This window comes from Pyrgilauda ruficollis, unplaced genomic scaffold (assembly GCF_017590135.1).
Source record: "Pyrgilauda ruficollis isolate IOZ18807 unplaced genomic scaffold, ASM1759013v1 scaffold70, whole genome shotgun sequence".
In the NCBI taxonomy this organism is placed as follows: Eukaryota; Metazoa; Chordata; class Aves; order Passeriformes; family Passeridae; genus Pyrgilauda; species Pyrgilauda ruficollis.
The window spans coordinates 50,566-78,056 of NW_024528822.1; positions in this window are offsets into that span (position 1 = coordinate 50,566).

Sequence of the window (27,491 nt, forward strand, 5' to 3'; positions counted from 1 at the left end):
GATTTCCCATTTTCTTGGAGAAGAAAAAGTAACTGTTCTCATTTTTGGCTGTGGTATCTCAGAATTAAAAATGGTGTCTGTCCCAGCTGTCTAAAGGAATGTATCCACACACTGCAGTCCAATTTTATATTACTGTAGTCTAAATAGCATTTTTTTCTTTTTTTTTTTTTCCCTTTATCCCATCTCCCTAAGTTTCTGACAATCATTTGCCTTTAATCATTTGGCCATTTTTATCTAGGCATTATCTATTGCAGTGACATTGCCCCAACAATTCTGAAACAACAGATATGAACTCAGATTGTGTAAGGATTTACCTTAAATATAATAATGACAATACTACTTTTACTACTGATAATAATAACAATTCAGAGTATATGCTTATCAAGGGATAATTTTCTCAATTTAAAGGCAAGATGAATTATCAATCTATGTGGTTTTCAGCAAATCCCTGTCATACGTAACACTGGACTCTTAGGTGCTCCAAAGCCCACAATATTTAGTGACCCTGCAGTGTCCCTACCTCACAAAGCACAAGGAAGCTGCAGTGTTTCACTCATGGCGTTATTGCCAAATCATAGCCCTGCAATGAGTGGTATTTGTTAAGACTGAGACATCCAGTTAATGTCTTTAAAACACAAACTTTGGAATGCAGTCCTACCTTTGAACGCCTCCAAAGCAGACTCCATGTGTAACCCCTGTGACCTGAAAAGCACTGGCTTTCTCCAGGCAGGGGCAGGGCTCATCTCCAGGACACAGAGGTCACCTGCAGGTGTGACACTGGATAGGGAACAGGCATGCTGCCAGCCCTGCCAATAATAGGGTTTGTCAGGAACCAAAAACCAGCAGCCGAAAATCTGAACCCAAGCTAGAATTATAACTAAGAAGCTCTCTGAATGGGAAAATATCATTCCAAAAAAAACGTGGGAGGGGGATGACAGGGTGTCACACAATGTGACCATGCAGTGTGGTCATACGGTGGAAAGAACCAGAGAGGGGCTGCCTGCCAAGCCCCTGAACACCTCTGCTGCAACACTTGTGCTGACACCAGGACAGAGGACAGAAATTGGCTGTCTGTGAACATCTAGTCTCCGTTTGCCATCACAGAAGACAAGAAACACCTGCTCAAACATGCCTGGAACTGCTCCTCCCACTTGTATACCCAGAAAACCTCTTTTTTTCCTCCTCCAACCTCTGCAAAAAAGTGCACAGAAAGGAAACAGTATGACCTAGAGAAATTAAGAGGACTGCCATCTGTAATAAGCCTTTCAAAACATCTAAATATCCTATAGCTTTGCAATCACTGCACTGTCCAGGGAGGAAATACCTTTCAGGCAGAGGAAGGAACCAAGCCCAAGTTACAGAATTATTTTATTAAAAGATGACAATTACTTAATCTGCGGTAGTTTTCTTAACACATCCTTCCTGTAACCAAATAACCAGTTCTTCACATTAGCTTTATAAAAGCTCTTCTAAAACATCAGTGGCTTCCTTAAAGAGACAAGGGCTTGGTTGTGGAAAGAGGAGACAAGGACAAGGGCTTGGGTGTGGATGGGAGAGAGGAAAAGGGCCAATCACATGGCACACACTGAGTCCAGCTTCTTCAACGCTTCACGTTAGGATAACTAATGAACATTTAAAATACAGTCCACATCTGTGGGGTTTTTTCTGATCTGCTCTATCATAACATATTCCTCATACTTACATGAATGACCACAAAGCCCTTTTATTACAAATAAACGAGAAGAGTTACTTAGTCACAAGTTACCTGTTCCAAGAAAAGGTAAGTTAAAATAACAATGACAGCAGCCAACTTATCTACTAATATCAATATTTTTCCTTCAAATTAAAAGCAAAATCAGGAAGGATATAAACAGTTAAAAGTTTTGTTAATGAAAGATTAAGGTTGCCAGCCACAGTTTCAAATACCTCATTAAGTGGTAAGAGAAAAATACATCCAGAACAAAGTTTACAACCAGAAAGCCATTTAACAGTACTTTTCTTGAGTAATACTCTCAAAATGACCACCTACAGTCATCCATTTAGATTATTCTTTTGATGTTGCAGGACCTTTGTCAGATAAATATATTTGTTACTGAGTAGATTTCATTGTGGAGAAAACCCACACCTAATTTCTATTAGTAGTATAAATACACCTATTTGGTATAACAAAAGGATAATTTGAGACCTAAATGTAACTAAAATTTTAGTTGCTGATATCACAGAAGAAAATCAAATAGTATTTTACTTTAGAGATGCTGGAATTTCTGAATCACATGGGCAAAGCTTATGGAATTTACAAGAGGAAAAAAAAATCTAATCCCTTTCTCCAAAAAAATCCCAAATGCACACTTCAAACAGAAGACAAGGGCATGAAAAGTCAAGGACTCTAGCCCATCTGAGTGAGAGGGGTAAGTCAGATGGGCTGAAAAAAGCAGGGCTCAGGAGCTAAATACATGCAAGAATGAACCCCTCGACTAGATGCTGCCACCGGAGATAAAACAGAGGAGCTATTAAAAGCGTGTCCTCTGCACAGGTGTCACTTCCTTCCTGTGTATTTTACTGGGAAGACAAGTGATGCAACTTATTCCGTCACATTGTTTATAACGCTTCCTCCTTTAGTAATCAGCTTATATGTGGCAGTGGGAATCAGCGTCTCTTACAGAGTAGATCTGGAAAATGCCATCTACCCCTCAGCTCTTTATTTTCTCTCTTTGTAAATTATTAAGCACTTGCCTCTCTTATATGAATGTTACCAAGACTTTGATGTCTTCAACATTAACAAATGCAGCTGGCTTCAGCATTTTCTGGTACCCATAATCATATTTTACATCATTAGAAAATAGTAACTACAGTATAACAGTATGAAAGCATCAGAATTAGACACGAACAAATAAAAAGATTGATCTGCTTTCTTTGTGAGTTCAGATAACACAAGCCATGCATAACGGGTTCATTACACGGAAGTGCATAATAAAGCTGCAAAACTAAATGAATTGCCAATACAGACTAATTATTTCACATTTACCCGAGATGATGGTATCCAAACAAGACTACTGCATTCCAAAGCAGATTCCTTAATGAATGTTAAGTTCTTTACATCAAGTTATAAAAAGGAATCTTTATTTTATACTTAAGTCCAGAATAAGATGAGTAATGCAAAACAGTGCAGTCATTACTGGGCTATGTAAGGACCAAAATGAGCTACCAAGTTAAATATTATACCTTAAGTATCCAGTCCAAAAATGGGAAAGCATAGGAAGCAAGAAAAGGTCAATGAATATGCTGTTTTTCAAGGTTCTGAAGATTTATATAATAGCAAAAATGATGATTTGTCACTGTATTTTTCCTCACAAAGAGTTTAGCCTAATGTTTCTTTTTCACTTGAAATGTTCTCAAGAAATATATTAAGACAAGTTTAATGTGATAAGACAAAGGGTGCTGGTGTGCTGAGCAAGCTTTTATGTCCTTCATCCTTGACCTGCAGTATCTCTGACACAAACTAACTGAAGCAGAAAAGGGCACTTATTCTACATTATGCTTTATTATGGGACAGAAATTCAAGGAATAAAATTACTAAATCTGCCAAAATTATTTTAATTCTACCTTGCAATGGACTTTAAAGTAGGTTTTAAAGACAGCAGATTCAGTACCTGAATATGCTCTGTCAGCAAAACTTCCAAATGGCAACAAAAGGGACAATGACAAAAGTATTAGAATTCCAAATACAAAAAAGAACTGTATAGTTAATATGTAAGCAAGAGTATCTGGTTTAGAACATCTTGTGAATTGAGGACAGGCACTCAGAAAGGAAAAAGAGTTTTATAAAAGCAATTTAATTTCATTTATTGATTATTCACAGTTCCTTGAAACAAATCTACTGAAAAGAATCTAGCAGAAATCCATACTGAAATGAGAGGGCATGGAACAGCATGAAGGAATGGCATGAATTAGAGATATAGGAAAGAACTATATTCAAACCTGAAGAAGGAAAATTAAGAAATGCCTGGAAAGATATATTGATACTCAGACATCAAAAATCCTGGAAAGATAGATAAAGGCCACCACATTGAATTGAATATTTTAAGCTCAAGAAAACTCCGAATCGCTTCACAGAAATAGCACATGAAAGGTTACATTACACAGCAGGCCTATTTTCTCAGACACACTTTTTAAAAGGTATGTGACTATCTGGTTATATGTATGAAAACATGTCTCTTTTTATCAGAAATGTCATGCAAGAAGCCAAGTTGAACAAAAAATAGATTTTTCCATTCTTCCACAAAATTTAGACTTAACTTCAACTAGTTAAGGAGGAAATAGATAACAATAAGTTGGTGCATTTATGAGTTAATGAAATATACTGGGGAAAATATCTGTTATGATTTGTTCCTAAAAATTTGTGAAATGCTATAAAAAGAAGACATTAAAATGATAAAATAATTATTACCATCTTGCCTTCATGCACATGTGAAAGAGCATTGTTCTGTCTTATTTTAAGAGTAAAACTAGGTCTACTGAAAAGGATCAAAGGTAATCAAATAGTTTATTTATAATTGAAAAAAATCTTTCCAGTGATGGGCTACTTCTCCAGGAAGTATATAGATATTGTAAATACATACTGAAAGACTGTGACTGTCAAGACTGTCATGACCCAGGATTCTATACAATGCAGAAGAAATGTAAAACAACTTTAACAAAATATTAGCACTTTAACAAGCAGTACTAGACAAATAGCATAATTTACCAATATGCAGTTCAAACTAGGCAATATTTATTTAATATGTATTTGCTAGTATGATAATATGTAAGTAGAATGCTAAGCAGCAGTACGGTACTTCTCATCAGCAGATTCAAATTGCTATTAAAAAAATAAATTATAAGATATGGCTAAGAAGTGCTCTATGCCTTGAAGTGCCACTTGGTATTCAGCAACACTTGCAGAAGACTGAAAGAAAGCTATGCTAGAAATATTTAACAAGAATAATTCACAAACAAAAAATACCTAGAGGAATTATGAATTGGTCAGACAACAGAAACAGTGTTAATAATCAAAAGCAGTAATGGAACTTAATATAAGTAATGATTACACAATATAGGTTTTTGGAACATTAATTTTGTAAAGTTTATATTTTGGTAATTATAGACTTGGTTAAGTTTATTACGATCATAAATTTGTTTTTATTAAGATCTGGTACAACACATTATCACAGTTAAGAAACTAATACAATATAAAAAACAGTAAAACTTTCACTGAATTACTTAAAAAAATTGAATTCAGAAAATACCCTGCAATTAGTCCTAGCAGGTATTCATTTCATTGTTCTTTCTTTTCCAACTTGCTCAGTCAATTTAAAACAGTACCAACCAGGGTTTTACCATTTGCTTGAGAACTGAAGAGGAAAAAAATTAGAGGTTACAAAATGATAATTCTTGATGACATAGTTTTTTATTTCAAAAGTAATCAACTCTTGAAATTGGTTTTAAGCATCTATTTTTTATTAAAATTAATGACTCTTTTTATTTTTACAATGGTCTCCATAATTTACATCCAGGTCGCAGATACAGTCAGGATTTTTGACCTCCCAATAAAATTGTGATAATAAACTCATTAAAGACTGGAAGTGGACTAGTGGCTATGGTAACACTTCAGATTAATCACCTTTTGTTCTCATACTAAAGGAAGTGAATATTTCCTTTTCTAAATACAAACATTGTGGCTATACAATACCGGCCAACTTACTGTGGCAGCCTTAATGGAATCTAAAATAAAAGTCAGGCATTCCTTCACTCTTAAGAACATCTAACAACCCTTGCTGAAACAGAAAATTGAAAACATTAAGAATATTTTCAAATGACTCATTGGATTCTAAATGATAACATTGTGTAGGTTGTATGTTAATCAAGTGAAGGAAAAACATACTTTACACCAGAATACACTTGAGTCCCCTCTAAGTGCTAACAAGGTTCTAAAAGGCTTCTAAAAATTTCTGGAAAACTATCATAAAACCCAAAAGTTCTATTTAATTGGAATTAATGCCACTTGTAGGACATTTAACTGTAATTACAATTTAGATATCTCTTAGGTCAAGGAAACATGTAGAATCTTTCACTCTCCTGGTTCAAGAAGCATTTCTTCAAAACTTTATAGAACACTTAACTCAGCCTGATGTAATTTTCCAGTAATTCCAGAAGGCCTGGCATGCACAAAATACAGGTCAATGTTGAATACCTTGCTCATTTATTGTAACTTAACCTTACTGTGCCAGAGATACCTATAAAAGAGAGCCTAAAATTAGCTGTCCTTATCGTTAAAGGAATTTAAATATTACTTTGCAACTTCCAAATCTGAGCTGCTGAGATATAGCTATTGTTAATTCAGTAGGTTTATTATGCCTTCTTTAAAAGAGGGGTTAACAAAGCAAGAATCTCTTTTTTTTCTAGACTGGGAGAAAATAATTATTGTTTAAAAAAGAAAAAATAGGCTGATCACAACTGACAAAGAGCAGAGCTCTGAAAGTAAGACATCTGGTTTCTGAGACTGACCCACTCACTGAGATTAAAAATAAAGAGAAGATTATGAAAAATTTAGTCCCTGATTCAATAAAGTATTCAACTTTGTCTAGCTTTACATATTTAAGAATCCTACTAAAACTAATTAAATTAGTTACTTAAAAAATTATCTCTATGCTCATTGACAATGCTGGAGGAGAGAGTGAAAGTAACTTCAGGGAGAAAAAGTAAGGCAAAGCATTTCAGGGGCCGGGCTGCACCTAGCATTGTGCAGAAACTCCCCTGTTCCAGCAAAGGCAATGATTTGGTTTTTCTGCTTTTAGATAAGCAATGAACCCCATCCATGCAATGATCACTTCCAGTATCACCTCACACATGTTCCAAGCAGCCTTGCTGAGGGATAAACAGCAGCAGAGGTTTGAAACGGAACATCTGGGAAAAGGAGTTAAGTAACTGCACGAATCCTTCCCTTGGCAAGATCAACGAGTTGCAGACACTAATTTTCTGTATTTTTCAGGATACATGAAAAAAAAGATTTCCTAACAATGGATACTTCTAGCACAGCTTCTTCTCCTTAGTGACAATAAAACATGCACGTGAACAACTCAAAGAATTAAAGTATTACCAATTGCTAAGGTGAAATTAAATGCACTGAAAAGATCTGTTAAAATCAGCTTACTAGGAAAATAGGAAAAAGAAAAAAAAAGGAAACTGGCCAGGCTTTCATTGTAAAATTACTAATGGTTGCAGAGTAGATTGTTACTATTCTTATTTCAACTGTGGTAACATTCCATAGGTTGAAAAAAAAAATTACAACAGAGATAACACCCTTCAGAAATACTTAAATAATCTGAATTCTTTCACTGAAATAATAAATATTCCTTGATATTCCAGATGACTTCTTTTTTCTTTTCCATTTGTTAAACTAACTGAAAATTATGTTCAAAAGCAGCTGCTGTCAAAAATCAATTTAAAGACCAAGCTACATTCTCTTATGGAAAATGCAGTTCTAGGAAGTTGAATTGAATCTCAAGAAACTATCATCAAACATTGTTGAACTATAAGAAACTTTCATAGTCAGAGAAGGATGTGTCTTGAATTAGGCAAAGCTGATACTAATTTTCACTTTTTTGTCTATACCTTTCAGCAAAGTTGAACTGGAACATTTAGCCATAAACTGTTCCAGTGCAAATAATTAAACAGCTCTCAAAAGAGCATGAAGGCAGGAAAAACAACAACAAAAGGAAAAGAAAAAAACACTTCTTAAGGAAAACAAGGAGTTGTCTTAAACTATTTTTGACCATTGAAATGAAATTATCTGAAATGACTCATCAAACTCATGTCAAGCAAGGCCATCACTTTCAATTCCCTTAATCTTCAAAGAGAAACTTCAGTAATTCAAATGTTTCTATTTTCCTCATTTTGTTCATTTTTAATATAATTTGCAGCTAACAGAGTAATGTAAGCATAGGAAATCTCTCCTCTTTGGATATGCAGTTTGTTCAGCTGTTGCTGTCTTCCACTGCTACAAAGTAAAATTATAATAGGAATTGAAGCAATATAAATGAATTATCTCCCAGATTCCAACTCAACAATGTTCCATTTTTAAAATCTGTTAGTTTTATGAAGTTATTTTTAAATAAGATTGAGGAAAAAAAAATAATCTCCTTGCCAATCAAACTTGCTTACTTGGGAATTTATAAGCCGAGGAGTCCCTCTGTACCTAGGTCCTATGTAGCCTAAGTAGTAGTCCAAAGTTAATTGGTGAAATTTCTTATTTTATTCAGTTTAACACCTCTGCTCCCTTTTATCCCCAAAGGAGCATGCACATCTTCTGCCTGTTTCTAAACTTCTCATAACAAAGTAAATAATGCATATTTTCTATTTACATAGTTCAACTTAAAAAAAAAAAATCAACTTTTCCTAAGGTTTATCATTAATAAAATTAAGAGAAAAAATATCACCAAAAGGACTGAAATGAAAGCACCAAATATAAGTAAGCAGCAACTACACTCTGCCACCTGCTTGTTGATAGCTATTAAAATGACACAAATGTTTTCCACCAGTCAAGATAAATGAAGCAACAGATTCATTGAAAGGAGGTAAAAAAAGAGACATAAGTATATTTATCCATAGGAAGAAAGAAATATAAGTGGGGATTTAGCTTTTTCTTTTCACAATTGACACTAAATGTCATAAAAATTTTTGAAGTGACAGAACTTGCCACTCTGATCTTCTCAGAGTGCTATCTCAGTTAGTAGTACGAGACAGTCAATAAACTTACTAGCACTATCTACCATAACCAAATATTAACCAACCCTCTTCAAGCTATAAACTATGATGGACATATACTGCAAAGGATTTAGTTTAATAAAATGGGAAGATGAGACTTGGTAAATAAAAGGAATTTGAAAGATGATCTTCCTGACTCACACATTGCTTTGCTTTTTTTTTTAGAGAATCAATTGAAATCTTCTATTTCCTTGAATATATTAATGAAAACAAATTTACATTTTCCTCCGTTGAAAACTTGCTTGCAATTGCAGCTTTAATGTCATCCAAACATCATGGAAATAAGTGTATTCAGGAATACAGTCACTACAGCTTTTCCTCTTCAAATTACATATCAAAATTCCCAGTGACTATGTGCTGCAAGATCTTCATGTGTTGCTCCTCACTTCCCCAGTAATCTGGGAGTCAAAAGTAATCAGGTTAATACTGAACAGAACCTGCCTGCTGCTTTCACATTGTTCCACCTTTTTGCACAAAGAGCTTCCTCTTTTTTTTTCCAATAATTATTTTGTCTAAACAAGAGGAATGATGTTAAAAAAAAATCACTCACATATGCTTTTCAGATTCAAATGAGAGATTATTGTGTCATAATCCCCGATATCGAAACCAACTTGTCAGGGTTTATCTAAATACCAAAGGTTTCTTGCATTTTATGCAATCATACTAATAATATTGGCCTGATTGGCTTCTTTCACCTACAAATTTAAGGGAAGACTTCATTTTTGTTTTCACTTTTTAAAATAGATTTGGTTTGGGATTGGTCTTTTTTTTTTTTTAATTTATGTTCCATACTTTAATCTGACAGAATAATAAAATTAGGTACATGACGTGTATATGGTCAACGAGTATTTGTGAGTCAAAGAATAGAGAACTACACATTTTCAGAGAAAAAAATTAAGCCAGAATAGGCTTCCAGGGATTGTCTATTCCAACACAGCTGCTCAAGTAAGGTCACCTAAGGTAGATGGTGCAAGTTCATGTCCAGTAAGATCTCAAATATTTCCAAGGATGAAGCTCCACAGCTTCTCTGGGTAACCTGCACCAGTGTTTCCCCACTCACCATATTACTGTTCCTTGACAGGAAGTTGTGTGGTTTAGCTTGTGCCCATTATCTCTCAGTCTGTCACAGGGCATCACAGAAAAGTCTGTCTTCCTCCTCTTCAGTCCCTCCCTTCAGGTATTCCTCTACACTGATGAGCTGCCCTAAGCCTTTTCCTCTCCAGGCTGAAGTCCCAGCTTTCTCAGCCTCTCCTCAGAGAGACGATGCTCCAGGAACTTAATCCTATTTGAGGCCCTGCGCTGGACTTGCTTCACTATGTCCACTTCTCTCATACTGGGAAGCCCAGAACTGAGTCCAGCACACTGGTGTGCCCTCACCAGTGTGGAAGGGAGGGGAAGGATCACCTCCCTGAACGTGCAGGCGACACTTGTCCTAACGCAGCTCGGTCCCTATTTTCATTTCAGTTCAAACTGTAACTGAAGGTCTCGTGGTTCCTTGAGGCAAATATAAGGGCACAAAAATTTTACAGATAAAACAAGTTAAAAGAGTAATATTTTGTCTCTGTGAAGAACCATGCAAGTCTTGGTGCTTGACCTACTCAAGTATCTTTTGGACAATCATTCCCTCCTGCACGTGAATTAGACATGGTCCAATTATACCCTTTGGAAAATTATATGCCAGTGTGAAAATGTCTAATCCTCCAGGATAATTGGAACTGTCTCCTGTGTATAAACTGTATGTAAATGGAGGAAGGGAAGAATTATGAGAAAATGCAACTCTCTAGCCTGGTGGCAAGATTAGTCTCTTGGGAAATGAGACATCTGGTTCCAATCCCTGCTCCCCTGAGTGTTTAATTTTGTATACAGAGCAGCACAACAAGCCTTATTTCTGAGTTATTTCTAGTCTGGTTATCATAGCACTTTCTTCAGAGAGGGAAGGTGCATGTTCAAGTGTGCTTAGGCAAAAAAAGTGAGTTGAATTTGAGTTACCACCTGTAACACGACCACCCTCATCACTAGGCTAATATTTTAGTGCACTATCAAAAGCAGAACCAAGCCACTTTGTTCTCTCCCTGTTTCAGCACTTTTATAAGTTATTTATAAAATTTTAAAATAAATAAATGAAATAAATAAAACACACACAAAAAAATCCCCCAAAAACCCCAAACAACCCCAAAAAACCAAAAAGCTTCCAAAAACACATACAAAAAGCCAGAAAACACCTAACTCTAATTGTTCTGCTTCAGGTGAATATCATACTTGACACTTTTTTCCCAGTAGCAATTTTGAAATTTGACTTCTTCCACACTGGAAGGGTTTGGTTTATTAAGAAAAGAATTATCAATACACAGCTTTACTATTTACCTATTCGTTATGTTGAATCACCAGCAGACTTTTTAGAAAGGATGAAGAGAAGGGAGTCTGCTCCCCACCAGCCCATGTGACTGGCACACACCTTACCCTGCAGCCCCTCTTCACCCCACCTGCAGTTTTGGATTAAGGCTGATTGAGTCTGTTGGTGTTGCGAGGTCAGACTAGGACCCAGATACCAAGATCTATCTGACAGCTTGACCTGTCTACACAAGTCATAGCAATGAACAGAAGTTTTCTTCCAAACAACCTGCAATTTCCTTTAATGTAAATTAAAAAAAAAAAATAATGTCTAGATTGTATGTTATCATATTAGATCAAATATTTAGGGTAAATGCTTTAGCCTAATATTATGTGAAGTATGATATATAAAAATAATATACCAGTGCAGTTGATATCATTAAAAAAAATAAAAAGGCAATATGACCTGACCAGATATGTCAACAGAAACAGTTCAACAGAAACAGTTTTGAAAAGACTGGTATATAAAACACAGCATCATCTTTCAGAATTACATGATTATGTATTTTATGGAGAAAAATTGCTCCCAGTCGAGTCTGATTCCTTCAGCTTCAAAAACCAGCACAATGAAAACCCACTTTCCTTCGGTCAATAAAAGATGAGCATTTAGAGAAAATCTCTTTCCCAAGAAACAGTCAATCACAGCTTAAAATTTTAGAAGTGGCCTAAGAAATTCTGACAGCCAAATTCCATTAAAATTTATGATCATTTACCACTTAACTCTGACGCATCCCATCCATAATTGCAGGAACGGCAGCAGCCCCATGGCCTCAAGGGCACTGGGACGCAGGATGCCAGCAGTGCAGCCACCCACAGCTCCCCTCAGCACTTCGTGGATGATTGCACCCACATGCAAAATCTTCCTGAAAACTGTTTCACATGATCAGTTGAGGAGAAATGGGAAGGTGACTTTTTATGAACAATAAGAAATAAAAATATCTAGGTGAACTGTCCAGCCTAATGCTGACAGGGGTTATTCACAAAGCTTCTAGATAAGAATAAAGTTTCTTAGGAAACCAGATATATATTGAAAGATAAAACCTGTATTTTGAATAATAGAATTCTCTAAAGAATTTGAATTATGTTCAATTTTAATGTACACTTATTTTTTTCAACTAAATATTCTGCTGTACACATCATAACGAAAACATCAACATGTGTGGTACAAATTAAATTAAGTACTTCCATAATCTTGTACAACAGTGAAAGGCAATGCTGTAAAACCTCTCTATTTCTTAACAATGAAGTCTTTAAAGTAATTGTGATTTTGATATGAAAGAAACTACAGCAATGGCAAAATCGTGGTCTCTGTGCCCAGGCATCTCAGAGATTTGAACAACTCCCCAGTGACTTTTTCTGCTGCCTACACAGGGCTAACCTCTGTTTTCCTGCTTTTCTTTTCTAACACTATCAGGCCTTTCTTACCTGATGGTCTCCATAATAAGTTAGTATACAGGGAGAAGGGGAAAAGCAACAGTAGTAAGAGCCCTGGAGGAAATTAATTTGAAATTATCTTGAATGTTACAGCAGAGGACTACAGAACAGACAATAGAATTTTAAGCCATGTAAGAATGTGATAAAATACAAAGACAAGCTGAAGCTTGTCTCTATCACACACATCACTGGAAAACTGCTTCAGATAGATCAGAGCAGCAGAAATGAGCAAAATGATGGGAGAATTTACTTTGACAAAAACATAGCAAACATGCAGAGCAATATGCCCAATTCGCATAAATGGACGCATATTCCAAAGCCTCACAGTGCAAGAAAAAAAAAAATCAGTGTGAGTACATATGTTTAGCACTGATAACAAAGAGATTAAATGAAGTAATGAAAAGTTATGAGTTTTTTCTTTTAATTCTTCTGAAAAGATAAAATCAAAAGCCAAACAGAAAAAGAAAAGAAACTTTATAAATGTATATGTCAAAGAAAAGTACCTAAAGGGGATGCTTATCTAAGTGCGAGATTCACATTCAGAAACACTGACAGCAAATGTGACCTTATGAATTGTACTTTAAGAAAAAGTAGGATGACATTGCCTAATGCTATAAGTCAAGCTCCTAGTACAAGGTCCACCTTGAGACTGTAGATGTCCATCTTATTTAACAGACCTATAACATCCATACTTAGATGTGTTAAATAAGATTTAAGAGCCATTTCTGTTTCTTAATTAGGCAAGTGAGACACTTCACAGGGCTTTAGGAGACAACCCAGACATCAAGCAGCTCTGTGCCTTGCTAGGAGGCCATGTCAGACTTAAGACAGGTTCAATAACAGAAAGCTAATTTGTATTTCAAAGTATTCTACTCTTCCATGTTTGTCAGATTCACAACATTTTGTAAGGATTATCTGATAAATGCATAAAGCATTCTGCTTTCAGTTTGGTTTTCTACTGACAGAGAAAGCACAGAGAGGTCCAGTAGAAACAATTTATGTTCGAATTACAGCTTGCGGTGCTACAGACACATTACACAAATCATTTCTCCTCACATTTGCCAGAAATCACAAAATATTACTATTTTCTAATGAAACTTCAAATCAGCAGCAGTTGCTGTCAAATACCTTGTAATTTCTAAGCTAAGTCATTGTGTCCTGCTCAGATGCTGAAATGTAGTTTTTTTCTCAATTACACATAATTTTTTACTCCTTCTTTGCTGACTGGTTCTGTCTTTTGGTCTGTTGTTTTAGCATTTTTAAATATGTAAGAGCTTTTATAAAAACAAAATATTTCATTTAAAACAATGTCACAGTACTACAACTTTGTTACAGTAATCAAAAGAAATAACATATTTCTAAAATGCTTTCAGAAAAAGGAAAGAAATTATTAGAGAATATTTCAAGAATTTCTAAGTTTTTTTGTGAACTTGTTTATTTTTATTTCTCAATTGCAAGTTCTTTGCACATTTTTGTTCCATTGGAACATAATGTGAAGCTCATTCTGGAAAATAAACTCCATGGGATCAGAATTTGAGTATTACTTCGCATTTCCTCAGAGTTGAGGAAAATAGTTTAAAGGATTGTAAGTTTATTGCCCCACTCAACTGCTCAATGAAAAGAACAAGAGGAAAAAAAAAAGGAAATGAAAAAATGTAAGCAAATAAAGACTAACATTTTCACAGTGACCTGCTCAAGGCCACAAGTAGTAGCTCCCACTGCCCAATTATTTTAAACTATAGTAATATCTAGAATTTTTTCCAAATACCAATACTTAGTTTCATTGTGAACTAGTCCCACCACCAGCAGGTGTGGGGTGTTCAACAAGCCTTAAACCAAACCTCAGCGTTGGAGGAAATTTTTTGGAAACAGACTGAACAGCTACAGCTCACGGGACATCAGAACCAACAGCATCACACCATATATGCTCAAAACTAGCTATAACCAAGAAACTTGTCCAGCCAGAAGAACACAGAAACCTAAGTGTGGATCACAGCACAGTCAACCGAGCACAGCATAGATGAGGTTTCTCTTGTGCTCCTTAAGGTGTTCTGAAAATACATATATGAATGCTTCATGCCCTCATGGTAGCCAGGTATGTACCTCTGTCTGCAAAGGAGGGAGCTTCTGCAAATGAAAGAGCTGCATTACTTACATATATCTTTAAAATGTTTGCAGATAAATAACTAAAATCCTCTAAACGTTTTAGCTAGAGAGTTTGTAACCTCAAATTATGTTGAACCTGGTGGCTCATATCGCTTGATGGCATGTGCCCTCATAGAGGACACTTTGCCATATGGTGTCCTGGACTGGGAGTCAGATGTTTGTAAGAGGAACATCCTTCTTCTTCCAAGAGGCAGGCTGAAAGCTCCTAATGAATAAAACCTGCATCAACCTGAGCAACCAAAAGTCATGAAGTTTACCAACAGAATAGGCCACCCTGTGTTTTGTCAAACAGCTTTTAGTGGAAAAGTGTAAGAAGAGGTATTTCAAATTAATTCTACCATCTCTACCTTTATATGAAGTGAAATCACACTTGACATTTCTTTTTAAAGGAACAGTGTTAACAGAAGGAGTTGTACCTGCATCATGTCAGAAGGATGCACCTTAATGAAAATATTGTATAAAAAGGCTGGACTATGACATTTTGCAGCCTTTGTACCTGGAGTGCAGACAACATCTGCTCCTTTATGTAAACAGAAATACTTCTTCCCTGCCCTCATCTCCTGATTTAACAGCCCTACAAATTATCCTGAGACTGGAAGTTCAGGCTCAGTGTTTCCTTCACAGCTTATCTATCACCACCAATATTACAGCCCAAGTCATTCACTTAACTGCACCTGTTCAGCTCAACCAAACCTGAAGCATAAATTCACTGATTTCTGGAAGAGTAAGTTTGTAGAACATAAAACATCAAACAGTCAAAGCTTTATGTGTGATTCTATCAGATCTTTTTATTTATTTAATTTGGTGGCAGCTCATCTGTTATTGCAGGGTAGGAATATATTTTAAAGGGTTATTCAATACTGTTTGCAAGAACAATGAATTCTAAACACAATATTTAATATTTGCCCATCCTTTAAGTATAGGGACAAGAAGATAAGACTGACTTTCATCTGATGGTAGATTTGATGCTGTCCAACAGAAAATTTAATGCAAGTGCTTCAGGCAAATAGTTTTAAAAATATTGTTTTTCAGTTTGCTGGGAGGAAGTAAATCATACTCTCATGAGATCCTTTAATTTATCTCTATAGCAGAATTGTAAATGCAGCAGAAAACAGTTTACTGAAATGTAAATAAAGCTTTGTATGCAGTGCTAACGGGGCAAGTTTATTTAATATAATATATTACACAAAGTCCTCATTGCTACCTTTCAGTTTATACTTCTATGGTAACAAACTTAAAATAAACAGAACCCTTGTGTTAAAATCCAGTGCAAAGTATCAACACTGATCCTTTTCAAACCTTAGAGACCATTTAGCTCTTCACTCTTCAATTTTTAGTTTTAGCTACTAGAATTAGTTGTTATTAAAAGTAATAGTTTATCTACACTAATAGTCTAATTATTTCAAAAAAATAGTACTACAAAGTTTCAATTTAATTCTTACTCTTGAACACTGAGTAGCTGTGACTTTAGTAAAATTTGACCAACTTTATAGGATGTGGTAACAGAAAAATAGTTTAATTTATATCCCAAACCGAGAAAACGTTAATGCTCAATATATGGTCAGATGTTAACTTTATTCTACAGTTAAGCTTGATTCTGACACGGTTGTATTCTACATATTAGAAAAAGAACACCTGAATACTTACCTTTTGTTAGTAAGTATTCAGACACTTACAGCACTGAATAGCAGGTAAATTCATTTACCTTTATGTAAAGCCCATGTAGAATATCAGCATTAGAAGTACCAAGGTACCCAGGTATTCGAACTCCAAAAATTGTGGCTGTTTACAATTTTCTGCTTTAGGTCCTCATTTCTAAAACTGGAACAATGGAAGAGTCACTGAAGAAACCTACTGGCCTACAGCACCTCAATTTGTGATCACTTAAAAAAAAAAAAAAAAAAAAAACAAAAAAAAAAAAAAAACCAAAAAAAACTAGCTAAATTCTTGGATAAGAACTGCAAGAGATTTGGTAGTGCAACCTGATGTTAAATGGGCTCCAAGAATGCAAGATATTGGAGCAGCTGGTACAATAATGACTGCATGATTATTATAAACAGCAATTCCCTTGGCACCCTGAAGTACTTCATTTTGGTGTCTAGGCCTCCAAAACTAGCAGATACTTGTGCATAGGTTCTCAATACACAACTGAAGGAAAAAGTATTTCTTCCTTCCCTCAAAACAAGAGGTATATTATCACAACTCTTTGGAAACACTCTACAGCACAGATTAAATTGATAAAACAGAGAATGAGAAGAGAAAAAAATAGCCACAGAGGAGAAGGCATAAGGATACACTGATGCTTATTCTTCCCCTCACAGGGGAGGACTATGCACCTGCACAGACTCTGCAAATATTAGGTTAACAATTTTTTTAAAGTAGCACTGCTTTAAGTATGCAAAAGGAAAAAAAAAAAAAGGAAAAAGAAAAATAGATGAAAAAGAGACAGAGAAAGAAAAGGCATATGGCCAATGGGATTATAATGTGAGAAGGGAAAAAAAAAGCTATCCAGCTGTTTTTCATTCAAGTACATATGACTCTTCTTGGGATTTATTATTCAAACCCCCGAGACTCCAGCTCTTAAACGAAAGAGCTGCAGAGAGCATTTGGGCTTGGCTCTGCTGCCTGCAAAAGGGAAGTCAAGCCCCAGAACCCGTGCTCCGACACGGAGGGAGAGCTGCCAGACATACAATGACTTGTAGACACAGAGCAATGGCAGGAGTGAAAAGTAAAAAGTGAAACGCATCCAGTGAAAAGATACTTCAAAACTATTGGGTTTTTTTCTTTCCTGCTTCTTCTGGAAGCACTTGCAGCTCAGAGGATTTTCTCCTGCACACCTCAGAGAAAAGCCCACCAAGGCCAGGACCTGTTCAGAGCACCAAGACATCCGCAAAGAAGCAAAGAGCGCTGTGATGTGGTTTCAAGCCACCCCAGCAGGAGAGGCAGCTGCTGCATGTGCCCTGCTTGGGGGCTGGGAAGGCTGAGCCGGTGGGGCAGGGCTGGAGCTGAAGGTGTCAGGCGGCTGCCCTGCCATCTGCTGCTGGAGAGGAACCACCAAGCACCGGCCATGCCCAGCCTGCTTAGCAAACACACCTTGGGTGAGATCAGTGCTGAGCACAGCCCTGCTCTGCGCACACAGACACACCACCCAGCCAACTCCCAACAAAGGAGCCTTCACAGACAGGCTCAGTCACAAGGGAGGTTTTTCAGGAACCAGAGTGACTGCTACAGTCCAACAGACCCTGGAGTGAATAAAATGCCCAAACCCTTCAACTTTAGGTACTATTTCCCAATTTCTAGCTCTCAAGACCAGGAACAACCACCACAGCGCCAGGCAGAGGCTCATGTGTTGGTGTTTCCCTGCCTCCCACCCTTCCCCTTCCCTTTGGCCGAGCTTTTCCGAGGCCTCTCTCCCTCAGCAAGTTGGATTCACTCTACTCAGGACGTGCCTGAAAGCAGTTCCAGGAGATTGTGACACCACTGATAGTAGCCTGGGGTGGATGGGGAGAAAGTAGGCTATCCAAAGAGCGGAGAGTAACTCCAGCACGCTTTGATTATAGGAGACACAGTCAACTAATCAAAGCCACGGCAATGTTTGGCTAGTAAAGATCATGTTTGCAATAGAGGTGGGCAAAAGGAGAAACGGACCATCTGCCTCCTGGGTTTCACCTGGCCCCAGACTCTCCCCACTGCCCAGACATCCTGCAGCAGTTTGCAAGCAGGGCTGAGCCGAAGGACTAGACATAACTAGTTTGCAAGCAACAGTGCCCCAGCCTTCTCCTGATGCGGGTTTTCAGAAGAGAATTAAATCTTCCCCCACCAACACTTACATCTTTTCCCGATCCATATTTTAACTGAATAGCAGCATACATTCCAAATATTATTTCACAAATAGAATAACCAAGTCAATTTTCTTGTTTATGTTTTATTCTCAGAAAAAGATATCCACCTTGAAAGCAGCATATAACATTTTTTGTAGGGGGAATTTATGGTTTGTGCATGCCTGCCTACTGCACGCAGCCCATTCTTTAAAGTCGGACAGGTTTGTTTTGGAGTTCTCCATTAACATTTTTTTCCCCACAAAGTATTTATTCACAGAACTGCAAAATTTTAGTCAATGATCAGACAAAAATAGCAACCTCTTTCTCATAAACAAGAAACAAATATACCTACCCTAATTTTATAGTGTATTTATGGAAAGTGCTGACCAACAAATTAAAGATAGTTGTACCATCTCTGTATGCTCTCTCTTTTGTTGAACAATATGTACAGGACAGATTACTTTGTCTTTTCTTGGGAAACAGTCCAGGACACAAATGATCCCTACATTTCTCAGTACAGCTCTCTCCCTCACTCTGAAGGCATTTACACTGGACAGTGGAATCAGTGTGGGAGAAAAACAGTGACAAAGGAAAAGTTTACCTCAATCATGAATGAGAGCCTTGGAGTTATGGAAAAATGGCTAGGCCCTATTGAGCTTAAGTGTAAAAAGAATTACATAAGACTAAATTCTTCTGGGAAACTTTGAACCAGAAAAGCTCACCAGCTGCTACAGAGAGGTAAATGCAAATCAGGCGCTGTGGTACAAGTTCAGCTTGTAGTGCCCACGTGAATCAATGCTAGTGCTTGCCTCTACTCCACAAAGGGTTTGTATGGAACAGCCATGTTGCCTTTCCCACATCCTTCAGTGCAGGCAAACACCACTCATATCACAGGATAGTAAGGAATTGTCACAGCAATCCTTTACTTCAAGCTCCTCAAAAACCACAGAAGTATAGCCAAGACCAGAGGTGACCATTACACAGAGCAGGAGTTACCAGTCCCTCGTGGCTTTGGTCCCATGTGGTGGCCCAGCTCTACCACAGCCCACTAAACACAGCTCAACAGCACCCATTAGGAATAATCTGGGGCATTTCAATAAACAGATTTTAAAAGTTATTATTTCACAGTGTGTTTCACAGTATCTCAATCTATGTTTGTATTTCTGTATTCTTAAAAATGAACATTCCACCATTATTGTTAGCACACAGGCATAAAAACTAGAAAAAAATTTGTATAGGTCTAGTATTTCAATCTTTGCAAAAATAGTCAAACTTGCAAGACAAACTGTGACTAAAGGCTAATTACAGATACAGACCAACATGATGACATAGAATAAATCAGCTGCTGAGCTTGTCAGTGTCAAAAAACATTCCCTAGTGTACAGTCACCATGTTTGTACAAAAAGATGTTTTCCTTAGGAGGCAAGTCAAGGGGCCCTGGATACTTCTTCTCATGGAGACAAGTTATCCTACTTTCTCATACCATCAAAAATCACTTTGGACTGTGCTGTAACTTCCAGGTTTTTAGAAAAATAACAAAGCTGTAGTACTTTTGTCCTATTTCCAAAATTTTCAGCAAGGAAAAAAAAGGCATATAAATTTTGATTAAAATTACAGTGCCAAGTAAGCAAGTTTCTCCACAACAGGAACTCTAGCAACACCTTTCAGAAGAGAAAACTACTTCAAAGACACTTCTCAAGAATAAAAAAAATACAATTAATTGTAAAGGATTTTTTTTCCTTTTTTTTCTTTTCTTTTTTTCACTCAGTTTTACATGCCAGTTGTTCTCATCCATTTATCACAAATCTATTTTGGGGATAGGACCCAGTATCTGGACATGGACCTAAACTATCAGGTATTTGCCAGGGTCCTCAGAACATTTTACAGATGCTGTGGTAAATCATTTTTCTGACATGCAGTTTAAAACCAAAGTACACTAATCTAAAAAAAGTCACAAAAAAAGTAGGACAGGAGTCAGACATTTACTCTGACAGAAAAAATGCTTACTGTTAAGAAACCCTCCTGAACTAAGAGGAACTTTTGCCACTTCCCTACCACATAAAAGTCTCAAATTTCCCATAAACATATTTGTGCTAAATATTTAGGATAATACACAGCTGAAACATAGAAATACAAAGTTATTACTCCTGCAAAGGCTGCAATATATCCATAGCCTTGCTTCTCATCAGTACTCCAAGAAGACAGGGAGAAAGAGTATTGAGCACATCCCTTTTCCAACCACTAACAAGCTGCTCCTTCCCTCCCTGAAAGCCCAAAGGCTGCTTTAAACAGGGTCTGTGAAAGAGAGCACAGCACCTGTGGCTGTTGCTGCTATTACAGAGGTCCCATGATGATTCCTTTCTGGGAAGGATCAAAGCCACCCTCCCTGCTGTGCTCCCCTTTTCTCCTTGCCAGGGGTTTGGCATTAAATGAGTGCCATTTCAGCACTGCCTACCTCAATTTCCACTGTAAGTCCAACAAGATCACCTAACCAAGTGATCCACAGAACCACAAGTAAAAAGTAAAGGCTGCAACTAAATAATTCTTCCAAAATCAGCGAATCAATGCAATATACTTTGTGACCGGACCTCAACTGTCAATTTTCTTTTAAGTGAAACAGGAACACCAAACAGGAGTTAAAGCTGTAACAAATCCTTAGACTAGTTTGCTAGAAGGCAACCACCCATACCTGTGACAGATCACTTATACTGCTTTTCAGAGTGTCAAGGATTTACTTTTATCACCAAAGTGACCATACACACTTTGTTTAAATAGTCAGTACCACAAAGCCATTGCCATGAATACAAGGCAATCTTGTTCATTAATTACACAGATGGTTTTAAAGTGGTCTTCATTGCCAGGCTGAGCTTTCCAAGCCCCTTAAAAATTAGTGTCTTGTCATTTATTCAAATACATAAGAAAATATAACCATGATGTAAGATCAACTAAAACTCTGGTCCCTAAAATGAACAGCATAATTCCTATTGGCCACAGCTGGTCCCACTCATCTTGTCTGCTACAGCATGAAGGAAAGAAGCCTGTTACTGGAAACAGGAATAATAGGGAAACACAGTCTTAATAGGATGCAAAACCATACTTTTGAGATTAATGTGAAGATTTTGTTATTAGCTTTGTGTTTTCTGCCCTTCTTTTTTTTCTGTGTTTACAACACAAGAGGAAAGACTCTTGTGCTGTATTAGATTAAGGTACTGACTTGGGAATGATCATTCCCAAATTGTAGTTCCAGCTCCAATACTCACATACTGCAGCAGGGCAATTCAATTAACCTTCCTCTGTGTTTGCTTACCTTCCTGTGTAATGGGGATAAGACCTCCAGAAAAGGGTTCTATAAAGCTTAATCTTTATAAAAATCCTACGATTAAATAAAAATATGCCACACCAAATAAAATGTACACAAATAAAAAGTGCATAGCTACTAATAAAAATAGCTATTGTATACTAGAGCTAGTTGGAAAAAACTACAACTAAACAATTATCCGCCATGGAATGATGCTTTATTGAAATTGAAATGCTGCACACAATTCATAGCCATTGTGCTGACACTTAATATCAAAAGAATTCTTCTGACAGTTTTTGAAGCATGTGTGTGGGTTCATTTGGAATACTACTAATAAAATGAAATTTAAAAAAAAATAAAGTGCTCCATAAAATGGCATTTATTTTCAGTAACTTTATTTTAAACTGCTGATATGCACTACATACTTTGGAGAAGTGTTTTAAAGCACAGTTAAAAATTTTTGACATAAAATTTCCAAATTGACATTTTAATAAAGTTCTTTGTGATCTGAATGTATCATATATGAAAAATTCAATCCATAGTTGCAGTGTTAACCAACAACATTTTCAATTACATGCTGCCACACCTTCCTATGACTCTTATAAAATGAGCCTGTATCCTTACGTTTAATTGAAACTATTCTTAATGGGAATTAATTTTTTTTTATATTCAAGCAATTATTTATTAAATTTAATACACAGATCCCAAAATCAAGCATCATGGTGAATTAAGCCCTATTCCTCAGGTTAGAAACTTACTGGGTTTGTTGTGTTTTTATTTTATTTTCTTAAAGACTATATAATCTGAACTATTATTAAATATTGGAAGGTTTTTTCTGTCTTTGTAGCACTTTAATTTTTGTTTTCATTAATTATGTATGAAAAACAACTACAATAGTAAGTTTTGCTGAATTCTTTTTTCCCCTCAGATTTTATCTATAGTTACAAATGGAACTGGGGGTTAAGAAGGACAGATACTACAGGCCTTAGAAGTCCTTAGCAACTTTATACAGAGTTATTACCTCAGACTTATGCAACCCATTATATCTTTTTACTGAAAGAAGCATGATTATTGCACCCTGAAGCATACTTTAAATGTCATAATATATTGGTTTGCATTAGAGTTCATCTACAGGGGATAAGTGGCTTAAGGAAAATTATTAAAACAATCCTTTTTTTTCCTGTCGTTTAGGAAAGATTTTTATCCTGTGTGTTTTGAAGTAGGTTAGAAATTCAGGTAATTAGGTAGAAAGCAGAAGCCTTCAAATATCCTGCTGAGTCCCTGAGCCCTATGGGATTTAGGTTTTCACAAACATCCTTAAATGCCTGACCTCCGATTCCATACTGGCCTTAGTGGTTCAACAATTATAAAGCAACAACAGACTTAACTCCTCTCACAGATCTTCAAACTATCCACCAAACTGAGCCCTCCCCTGCCTTACAAGCATTTTCATGTTTCCTTTAATTAACCAAAAAAGGAGGGGCTGTGGGAGAAGAGAGGGGGTAAGGTGATACCACATGCACCGCCCCTCAAGCAACAGCTCCCTGACCTGAGGAACTGCTTGATTATCCATCAGGGTCCCTCAGGCAAGGATGGATACCAAGGCTCCCCCTTCTCCCATTGGCAAGCTCTCCAGAGTTCCACCAAATGCTTGCCTATTCCTGACCATGGAAGTCTTCCTCTCAAAATTTCAATGGCTTTCATTATGGTGTAGAATGTAAAGGTTCTTGGTTTGGGTTTTTTGGTTTTAATTTTAGCTTCACAATTTGAAGAATACAAAAAGCTGCAAACATTACTTATAACACAAAGTACTACCTATTTTCAAGAACCAATCTTCTGCCTGCATGCCATAAACACATCAGCATTCAAATCCTTTTAACTGAAAATAAGAAGTAGATTTGAATTAAATTTGTGGAATCACCTGTATACACCCATCTATGTATAGTTTAAGATTATATTTATTCTAAAAAGAAGCATTTTAAGTTATACGAAAGTAAATTTTAAAGATTAAAAATTTTAATCTTAAACAAGAGTTTCTTTAAAGACAGAAGCCATTCCAACTATTTGAATCAAGTACACAAGGCTTTATTTTCTAATTATTCAAGATTAGTGATTCAGGGGATCAACATGCTTTCCAGGGTAGAAACACTGTGTGGCACAGTTGAAAAAAAATATTTGCAGTCTGATGTGTTTGGATAGTGATTGAAAAGACCTCTGACATAAATTTACCTTCTCATGACTTACGCAGATGCTGCACGTCAGGAAACCAACAATCATCAACCACATCCATGACTTCAGTTCCTTGCAAATGAGGTCAAAATGCAGCTCAGATGAACTACAGTAACCCCTTAAGGCCAAGTATTTAAGCCAATGTTTGGGTCCTAACAAAAAAGTGTAGAAAGACCTATTTTATAAACACAAAATTGTGTGTTTAATTAACATTGTTATTCTGTCAGCGGTTCAATCAGATCAGAAGACCGAGAGGAAAATAAAGTTCCTCACTCTAGCCAGGAACTATGACTGGCTTGAAAGGTTGAGGGAGGTGAAATCACCAACAGTAATGAATTAATCCATATCCTTCAAAGTAGTTTTAAAATCAATATTAAATAAAAGTTATGTGTTAAACACAAAAACCCAGAAGTTGTTGATACACTCTGGAGTCTTTCTCTTAAGCAAATTCTTGATTTTGTCATTTTATTTGGAAAGGAGAATTTTCACATACATCAAAAAGCTAGAAAGCTTTACAGTAGCCCCAATAGTTGCCATGCACAAAAAGGTAAAAAAAAAGGTAAAAAAAATTTATTTCCCTTTCCTTTAAAAAGGTTAAAATAAGATCAATATTAAAAATTCTGATTTATCATCAACAGGAAAATAATGGATGTTTAGGTCATAAGAAAAAAAAATTTGGATATTTTAATCAACTTAACTTTATTTGTGAAAGTCTGACAACATGGCAAAGCTTCCAGCTCTCCTGTAAGAGAAGTATTCTCAGTTTCACATAACTGGTACTTCTGCCATTCACACCACTGGAGCTGTACCTCGGCCTTTGCCATAGAGTTTACATGCACGCTGTCTGTGACAGCAATTGCATTGGTGGTAGCTTGGTGACTTACAAACACAAGCGTCAGGCTGCACTTTTACTAGGTGCTGCCTGAGATGAATGCCTTAATGGAATCCCTGGAAGGAACCTGCAATGCTGCTGTCAAACCAACACATGCAAGAGCACGAACCGAAGGAAGGAGGGAAAGGCTCCATGCACGCTGATGATGACCCAGACTCCAAACAGCCTCCAACCAGCAGCACACTAGGGACCAGCTTTAGAAAACATCAGGTAAAAAAAAAAAAACCAAAACCAAACAGTGACCTTATGTGAACCTCCTCCTGAATGCTTCAACACTCCTGCTAAAGCATTCACATTTAGCTTGTCATTAAAGCTGAAGTTATTTAATACTTTTATGGTTTGACTGCCCTTTCATCCTCCCATCCCATCTAAGGCTTCTGGCCTTCTTTTTCACCGTTTGTGCATATCATTTGTAGCTATGAAGGTTTAACTAATGCAGTCTTAAGTCACGGTATATTTACTGGTTTATTTTTCTCTGTGGTGCAATGTCCTTGTGTAATTTTTGTTTTGTTTGATTTTAAATTTAATTTCATGTAAAACATCTCTGCTTGCACAATCAAATGTCACTAGGAAACAGGGGAGGCCCCTGATGTGCTCTCCAGAATTACACTTCAACTGCTTTCAGCCTTCAAGGATACAAATTTCATTTTAACTTACTCACACGAAAATACTTTTTTGTTCAGCTGTGTCAACTTCAGCTACCAAAAGAATCATGTTTCAGTGTCAAGTATATAAGCAACACCAATGTTCCATCATGTTCAAGGAAATTATTCCAACTAGGGGATGTAGTAGTTTATTAAACAAATCATTTTCCAGGATATGTGTACTTATGTTCCTTTTTTAGGTACGTTATGTTCTTTTCTGCCCAGTTTTGTGAGAAGCGTAACTGTTCTATAAATGCAGTCTCCCTGTCCAAAGTGAAAATAATGCTTACGCCAGTAGCACACCTCTCTGCCCCATGCTTCACACTGCTCATGCCAGGCCAACTGTGTGCATTTCGGAGATCCCTCTGGAGAAATCATTTTTCATTTGCCTTTCTTCAGTTTATTTCTTCAGGTTAGGTGCTATGCAAGTTTTTTTATTGAAAGTTAAATAATGCCATTATTTCAAAATTTATTATTGTTGCCAAAAATCTAAAATATTCTTACCGTATTTTTCCCATAAAATAGAAACTTGTATTTTCTTTTTTTTTTTTACAGAATGGTTCTAAGACAGAATTAAGTACAGATATCACTAAATGCTTTACAATCCCTTTTTTTTATCAGACAATAAAATTAATCAGGTCTTTGATCTTTTATATGAAGCTAAAAGCATAAATATTTTGAGTGCTACATTGCTCATAATTCTGTAATAAACTGACAGCTGATTTTTTTTCTTTCCCTAATTGCACACTAGCAGTTATTTTCTTAACAAAACACAAAACTTCCAGCACATATTCCCTTTCAGTAACTCTATATCCCCTTACACAGCAGCATACTGCAGAAAGCATGAAGGGATCAAGAAATAAAAATGAAGTTGAAAAAAACTACTTTTATTTTACTGAACTTCGTTACTAATGTGTTTTATAAACAGAATCCTCCTTTTTTTTTATGTTACTATTACCATGAAACCTTTAATACAGCAAGTAGCATGAAGAGGTAGACATGCTCAAAAAGTTCTAATAACAAAATGTGTAATGCACAGAGTCAGGAGTGCTGCTTACGCTTTTACAGTTTTCCCAACAAACACTCATCCCTCGCTATCCTTTTCATGGAACACATGAACACATCTTTAGATCTCTGTCTCTCTGCCTCCAGTGGTCATGGAGAAGCTAAAAGAAGAATGGAATACACAGTTGGCTGAGCCACGAACTCCTGCAGATGCTCACAGCTAGCTGCTAGCATGGAATTTATTGTTTTCCTTGACAACCTTCCTGCCCACACTTTTCTGTGCCACTGCTTGTGACACTCTATGGCCACAGGACAATGGCAGGTCCAACACTGTTGCTCCTGAGTTACTCATCTCCAAAGCAAAACCCTTCCCTACTAAGGAAGTCAGATGTTAACAGATACCACGGAATATGTATTTGGCACATTCATGCCTGAAGTTTTATGAGATCAAAGCAAGCTAAACAGCTGGGATTTGATGCCTGTTTCAAACACTCACTTCAATGATTGAGTATAGCACCAGTTAAATATATACAAAATGCTTGTTACATCAACATTAAAAATGAAACCAGAGGTTTTGGTCAACAGGGACTGTGAGCTGCCCAGAACAAACAACCTCAGTTCACAGAGGAGAGACAAGAGCACCCAGTCTCCTGGCTCCCAACCACTTTCAATTTACTAAAAGTTTTTATCCTAAGAAGGAAGAAGTGAGTTACCCTTTTTTCCTTTTTAAATGACAGGATGTCTACACAGATAAGTGACAGCATAACAATCAGGCCAAAAATTGGTTTTTTTCTTAATTTTTTGGGGAT